An 8,261-nucleotide genomic window follows, 5' to 3' on the forward strand; every position below is an offset into this window, starting at 1 on the left:
GGCCTGTAGCTCAGCCGCCACCTAGGGAAACCTACCAAACCTGTGCATTTCTGAAAACTAGAGACCTAGGGGAATCCAAGATGGGGTGACTTGTGTGGCTCGGACCAGGTTCTGTTACCCAGAACCCATTGCAAACCTCAAAATTTGGCTAAAAAAACACATGTTCCTCACATTTCTGTGGCAGAAAGTTCTGGAATCTGAGAGGAGCCACAAATTTCCTTCTACCCAGCGTTCCCCCACGTCTCCCGATAAAAATGATACCTCACTTGTGTGGGTAGGCCTAGCGCCCGCGACAGGAAACGCCCCAAAGCGCAACGTGGACACATCCAAATTTGTGAAGGAAAACAGAGGTGTGTTTTGCAAAGTGCCTACCTGTAGATTTTGGCTTGTAGCTCAGCCGCCACCTAGGGAAACCTACCAAACCTGTGCATTTCTGAAAACTAGAGACCTAGGGGAATCCAAGATGGGGTGACTTGTGTGGCTCGGATCAGGTTCTGTTACCCAGAATCCTTTGCAAACCTCAAAATTTGGCTAAAAAAACACATGTTCCTAACATTTCTGTGGCAGAAAGTTCTGGAATCTGAGAGGAGCCACGAATTTCCTTCCACCCAGCGTTCCCCCACGTCTCCCGATAAAAATGATACCTCACTTGTGTGGGTAGGCCTAGCGCCGGCGACAGGAAACGCCCCAAAGCGCAAGGTGGACACATCCAAATTTGTGAAGGAAAACAGAGGTGTTTTTTGCAAAGTGCCTACCTGTAGATTTTGGCTTGTAGCTCAGCCGCCACCTAGGGAAACCTACCAAACCTGTGCATTTCTGAAAACTAGAGACCTAGGGGAATCCAAGATGGGGTGACTTGTGTGGCTCGGACCAGGTTCTGTTACCCAGAATCCTTTGCAAACCTCAGAATTTTGCTAAAAAAACACATGTTCCTCACATTTCTGTGGCAGAAAGTTCTGGAATCTGAGAGGACCCACGAATTTCCTTCCACCCAGCATTCCCCCACGTCTCCCGATAAAAATGATACCTCACTTGTGTGGGTAGGCCTAGCGCCCGCGACAGGAAATGCCCCAAAGCGCAACGTGGACACATCCAAATTTGTGAAGGAAAACAGAGGTATTTTTTGCAAAGTGCCTACCTATAGATTTTGGCTTGTAGCTCAGCCGCCACCTAGGGAAACCTACCAAACCTGTGAATTTCTGAAAACTAGAGATCTAGGGGAATCCAAGATGGGGTGACTTGTGTGGCTCGGACCAGGTTCTGTTACCCAGAATCCTTTGCAAAACTCAAAATTTGGCTATAAAAACACATGTTCCTCACATTTCTGTGGCAGAAAGTTCTGGAATCTGAGAGGAGCCACGAATTTCCTTCCACCCAGCGTTCCCCCACGTCTCCCGATAAAAATGATACCTCACTTGTGTGGGTAGGCCTAGCGCCCGCGACAGGAAACGCCCCAAAGCGCAACGTGGACACATCCAAATTTGTGAAGGAAAACAGAGGTGTGTTTTGCAAAGTGCCTACCTGTAGATTTTGGCTTGCAGCTCAGCCGCCACCTAGGGGAACTTACCAAACCTGTGAATTTCTGAAAACTAGAGACCTAGGGGAATCCAAGATGGGGTGACTTGTGTGCCTCGGACCAGGTTCTGTTACCCAGAATCCTTTGCAAAACTCAAAATTTGGCTAAAAAAACACATGTTCCTCACATTTCTGTGGCAGAAAGTTCTGGAATCTGAGAGGAGCCACGAATTTCCTTCCACCCAGCGTTCCCCCACGTCTCCCGATAAAAATGATACCTCACTTGTGTGGGAAGGCCTAGCGCCCGCGTCAGGAAACGCCCCAAAGCGCAACGTGAACACATCCAAATTTGTGAAGGAAAACAGAGGTGTGTTTTGCAAAGTGCCTACCTGTAGATTTTGGCTTGTAGCTCAGCCGCCACCTAGGGAAACCTACCAAACCTGTGCATTTCTGAAAACAAGAGGCCTAGGGGAATCCAAGATGGGGTGACTTGTGTGGCTCGGACCAGGTTCTGTTACCCAGAATCCTTTGCAAAACTCAAAATTTGTCTAAAAAAACACATGTTACTCACATTTCTGTGGCAGAAAGTTCTGGAATCTGAGAGGAGTCACGTATTTCCTTCCACCCAGCGTTCCCCCACGTCTCCCGATAAAAATGATACCTCACTTGTGTGGGTAGGCCTAGCGCCCGCGACAGGAAACGCCCCAAAGCGCAACGTGGACACATCCAAATTTGTGAAGGAAAACAGAGGTGTGTTTTGCAAAGTGCCTACCTGTAGATTTTGGCTTGTAGCTCAGCCGCCACCTAGGGAAACCTACCAAACCTGTGCATTTCTGAAAACAAGAGGCCTAGGGGAATCCAAGATGGGGTGACTTGTGTGGCTCGGACCAGGTTCTGTTACCCAGAATCCATTGCAAACCTCAAAATGTGGCTAAAAAAACACATGTTCCTCACATTTCTGTGGCAGAAAGTTCTGGAATCTGAGAGGAGCCACAAATTTCCTTCCACCCAGCATTCCCCCACGTCTCCCGATAAAAATGATACCTCACTTGTGTGGGTAGGCCTAGCGCCCGCAACAGGAAACGCCCCAAAGCGCAACGTGGACACATCCAAATTTGTGAAGGAAAACAGAGGTGTGTTTTGCAAAGTGCCTACCTGTAGATTTTGGCTTGTAGCTCAGCCGCCACCTAGGGGAACCTACCAAACCTGTACATTTCTGAAAACTAGAGACCTAGGGGAATCCAAGATGGGGTGACTTGTGTGGCTCGGACCAGGTTCTGTTACCCAGAATCCTTTGCAAACCTCAAAATTTGGCTAAAAAAACACATATTCCTAACATTTCTGTGGCAGAAAGTTCTGGAATCTGAGAGGAGCCACAAATTTCCTTCCACCCAGCGTTCCCCCACGTCTCCCAATACAAATGATACCTCACTTGTGTGGGTAGGCCTAGCGCCCGCGACAGGAAACGCCCCAAAGCGCAACGTGGACACATCCAAATTTGTGAAGGAAAACAGAGGTGTTTTTTGCAAAGTGCCTACCTGTAGATTTTGGCTTGTAGCTCAGCCGACACCTCGGGAAACCTACCAAACCTGTGAATTTCTGAAAACTAGAGACCTAGAGGAATCCAAGATGGGGTGACTTGTGTGGCTCGGACCAGGTTCTGTTACCCAGAATCCTTTGCAAAACTCAAAATTTGGCTAAAAAAACACATGTTCCTCACATTTCTGTGGCAGAAAGTTCTGGAATCTGAGAGGAGCCATGAATTTCCTTCCACCCAGCGTTCCCCCACGTCTCCCGATAAAAATGATACCTCACTTGTGTGGGTAGGCCTAGCGCCCGCGACAGGAAACGCCCCAAAGCGCAACGTGGACACATCCAAATTTGTGAAGGAAAACAGAGGTGAGTTTTGCAAAGTGCCTACCTGTAGATTTTGGCTTGTAGCTCAGCCGCCACCTGGCGAAACCTACCAAACCTGTGCATTTCTGAAAACAAGAGACCTAGGGGAATCCAAGATGGGGTGACTTGTGTGGCTCGGACCAGGTTCTGTTACCCAGAATCCTTTGCAAACCTCAAAATTTGGCTAAAAAAACACATGTTCCTCACATTTCTGTGGCAGAAAGTTCTGGAATCTGAGAGGAGCCACAAATTTACTTCCACCCAGCGTTACCCCACGTCTCCCGATAAAAATGATACCTCACTTGTGTGGGTAGGCCTAGCGCCCGTGACAGGAAATGCCCCAAAGCGCAACGTGGACACATCCAAATTTGTGAAGGAAAACAGAGGTGTTTTTTGCAAAGTGCCTACCTGTAGATTTTGGCTTGTAGCTCAGCCGCCACCTAGGGAAACCTACCAAATCTGTGAATTTCTGAAAACTAGAGACCTAGGGGAATCCAAGATGGGGTGACTTGTGTGGCTCGGACCAGGTTCTGTTACCCAGAATCCTTTGCAAAACTCAAAATTTGGCTAAAAAAACACATGTTCCTCACATTTCTGTGGCAGAAAGTTCTGGAATCTGAGAGGAGCCACGAATTTCCTTCCACCCAGCGTTCCCCCACGTCTCCCGATAAAAATGATACCTCACTTGTGTGGGTAGGCCTAGCGCCCGCGTCAGGAAACGCCCCAAAGCGCAACGTGGACACATCCAAATTTGTGAAGGAAAACAGAGGTGTGTTTTGCAAAGTGCCTACCTGTAGATTTTGGCTTGTAGCTCAGCAGCCACCTAGGGAAACCTACCAAACCTGTGCATTTCTGAAAACTAGAGACCTAGGGGAATCCAAGATGGGGTGACTTGTGTGGCTCGGACCAGGTTCTGTTACCCAGAATCCATTGCAAACCTCAAAATTTGGCTAAAAAAACACATGTTCCTCACATTTCTGTGGCAGAAAGTTCTGGAATCTGAGAGGAGCCACAAATTTCCTTCTACCCAGCGTTCCCCAACGTCTCCCGATAAAAATGATACCTCACTTGTGTGGGTAGGCCTAGCGCCCGCAACAGGAAACGCCCCAAAGCGCAACGTGGACACATCCAAATTTGTGAAGGAAAACAGAGGTGTGTTTTGCAAAGTGCCTACCTGTAGATTTTGGCTTGTAGCTCAGCCGCCACCTAGGGAAACATACCAAACCTGTGCATTTCTGAAAACTAGAGACCTAGGGGAATCCAAGATGGGGTGACTTGTGTGGCTCGGATCAGGTTCTGTTACCCAGAATCCTTTGCAAACCTCAAAATTTGGCTAAAAAAACACATGTTCCTCACATTTCTGTGGCAGAAAGTTCTGGAATCTGAGAGGAGCCACGAATTTCCTTCCACCCAACGTTCCCCCTCGTCTCCCGTTAAAAATGATACCTCACTTGTGTGGGTAGGCCTAGCGCCCGTGACAGGAAATGCCCCAAAGCGCAACGTGGACACAGCCAAATTTTTGAAGGAAAACAGAGGTGTTTTTTGCAAAGTGCCTACCTGTAGATTTTGGCCTGTAGCTCAGCCGCCACCTAGGGAAACCTACCAAACCTGTGCATTTCTGAAAACTAGAGACCTAGGGGAATCCAAGATGGGGTGACTTGTGTGGCTCGGACCAGGTTCTGTTACCCAGAATCCTTTGCAAACCTCAAAATTTGGCTAAAAAAACACATGTTCCTAACATTTCTGTGGCAGAAAGTTCTGGAATCTGAGAGGAGCCACAAATCTCCTTCCACCCAGCGTTCCCCCACGTCTCCCGATAAAAATGATACCTCACTTGTGTGGGTAGGCCTAGCGCCGGCGACAGGAAACGCCCCAAAGCGCAACGTGGACATATCCAAATTTGTGAAGGAAAACAGAGGTGTTTTTTGCAAAGTGCCTACCTGTAGATTTTGGCTTGTAGCTCAGCCACCACCTAGGGAAACCTACCAAACCTGTGCATTTCTGAAAACTAGAGACCTAGGGGAATCCAAGATGGGGTGACTTGTGTGGCTCGGACCAGGTTCTGTTACCCAGAATCCTTTGCAAACCTCAAAATTTGGCTAAAAAAACACATGTTCCTCACATTTCTGTGGCAGAAAGTTCTGGAATCTGAGAGGAGCCACGAATTTCCTTCCACCCAGCATTCCCCCACGTCTCCCGATAAAAATGATACCTCACTTGTGTGGGTAGGCCTAGCGCCCGCGACAGGAAACGCCCCAAAGCGCAACGTGGACACATCCAAATTTGTGAAGGAAAACAGAGGTGTTTTTTGCAAAGTGCCTACCTGTAGATTTTGGCTTGTAGCTCAGCCGCCACCTAGGGAAACCTACCAAACCTGTGAATTTCTGATAACTAGAGACCTAGGGGAATCCAAGATGGGGTGACTTGTGTGGCTCGGACTAGGTTCTGTTACCCAGAATCCTTTGCAAAACTCAAAATTTGGCTAAAAAAACACATGTTCCTCACATTTCTGTGGCAGAAAGTTCTGGAATCTGAGAGGAGCCACAAATTTCCTTCCACCCAGCGTTCCCCCACGTGTCCCGATAAAAATGATACCTCACTTGTGTGGGTAGGCCTAGCGCCCGCGACAGGAAACGCCCCAAAGCGCAACGTAGACACAGCCAAATTTTTGAAGGAAAACAGAGGTGTTTTTTGCAAAGTGCCTACCTGTAGCTTTTGGCCTGTAGCTCAGCCGCCACCTAGGGAAACCTACCAAACCTGTGCATTTCTGAAAACTAGAGACCTGGGGAAATCCAAGATGGGGTGACTTGGGTGGCTCAGATCAGGTTCTGTTACCCAGAACCCATTGCAAACCTCAAAATTTGGCTAAAAAAACACATGTTCCTCACATTTCTGTGGCAGAAAGTTCTGGAATCTGAGAGCAGCCACAAATTTCCTTCCACCCAGCGTTCCCCCACGTCTCCCGATAAAAATGACACCTCACTTGTGTGGGTAGGCCTAGCGCCCGCGACAGGAAACGCCCGAAAGCGCAACGTAGACACAGCCAAATTTTTGAAGGAAAACAGAGGTGTTTTTTGCAAAGTGCCTACCTGTAGATTTTGGCCTGTAGCTCAGCCGCCACCTAGGGAAACCTACCAAACCTGTGCATTTCTGAAAACTAGAGACCTAGGGGAATCCAAGATGGGGTGACTTGTGTGGCTCGGACCAGGTTCTGTTACCCAGAATCCATTGCAAACCTCAAAATTTGGCTAAAAAAACACATGTTCCTCACATTTCTGTGGCAGAAAGTTCTGGAATCTGAGAGGAGCCACAAATTTCCTTCTACCCAGCGTTCCCCCACGTCTCCCGATAAAAATGATACCTCACTTGTGTGGGTAGGCCTAGCGCCCGCAACAGGAAACGCCCCAAAGCGCAACGTGGACACATCCAAATTTGTGAAGGAAAACAGAGGTGTGTTTTGCAAAGTGCCTACCTTTAGATTTTGGCTTGTAGCTCAGCCGCCACCTAGGGAAACATACCAAACCTGTGCATTTCTGAAAACTAGAGACCTAGGGGAATCCAAGATGGGGTGACTTGTGTGGCTCGGATCAGGTTCTGTTACCCAGAATCCTTTGCAAACCTCAAAATTAGGCTAAAAAAACACATGTTCCTCACATTTCTGTGGCAGAAAGTTCTGGAATCTGAGAGGAGCCACGAATTTCCTTCCACCCAACGTTCCCCCTCGTCTCCCGTTAAAAATGATACCTCACTTGTGTGGGTAGGCCTAGCGCCCGTGACAGGAAATGCCCCAAAGCGCAACGTGGACACAGCCAAATTTTTGAAGGAAAACAGAGGTGTTTTTTGCAAAGTGCCTACCTGTAGATTTTGGCCTGTAGCTCAGCCGCCACCTAGGGAAACCTACCAAACCTGTGCATTTCTGAAAACTAGAGACCTAGGGGAATCCAAGATGGGGTGACTTGTGTGGCTCGGACCAGGTTCTGTTACCCAGAATCCTTTGCAAACCTCAAAATTTGGCTAAAAAAACACATGTTCCTAACATTTCTGTGGCAGAAAGTTCTGGAATCTGAGAGGAGCCACAAATCTCCTTCCACCCAGCGTTCCCCCACGTCTCCCGATAAAAATGATACCTCACTTGTGTGGGTAGGCCTAGCGCCGGCGACAGGAAACGCCCCAAAGCGCAACGTGGACATATCCAAATTTGTGAAGGAAAACAGAGGTGTTTTTTGCAAAGTGCCTACCTGTAGATTTTGGCTTGTAGCTCAGCCACCACCTAGGGAAACCTACCAAACCTGTGCATTTCTGAAAACTAGAGACCTAGGGGAATCCAAGATGGGGTGACTTGTGTGGCTCGGACCAGGTTCTGTTACCCAGAATCCTTTGCAAACCTCAAAATTTGGCTAAAAAAACACATGTTCCTCACATTTCTCTGGCACAAAGTTCTGGAATCTGAGAGGAGCCACGAATTTCCTTCCACCCAGCGTTCCCCCACGTGTCCCGATAAAAATGATACCTCACTTGTGTGGATAGGCCTAGCGCCCGCGACAGGAAACGCCCCAAAGCGCAACGTGGACACATCCAAATTTGTGAAGGAAAACAGAGGTGTGTTTTGCAAAGTGCCTACCTGTAGATTTTGGCTTGTAGCTCAGCCGCCACCTAGGGGAACCTACCAAACCTGTGTATTTCTGAAAACTAGAGACCTAGGGGAATCCAAGATGGGGTGACTTGTGTGGCTTGGACCAGGTTCTGTTACCCAGAATCCTTTGCAAACCTCAAAATTTGGCTAAAAAAACACATGTTCCTCACATTTCTGTGGCAGAAAGTTCTGGAATCTGAGAGGAGTCACGAATTTA

Source organism: Pleurodeles waltl, chromosome 8 (assembly GCF_031143425.1).
Source record: "Pleurodeles waltl isolate 20211129_DDA chromosome 8, aPleWal1.hap1.20221129, whole genome shotgun sequence".
Lineage (NCBI taxonomy): Eukaryota > Metazoa > Chordata > Amphibia > Caudata > Salamandridae > Pleurodeles > Pleurodeles waltl.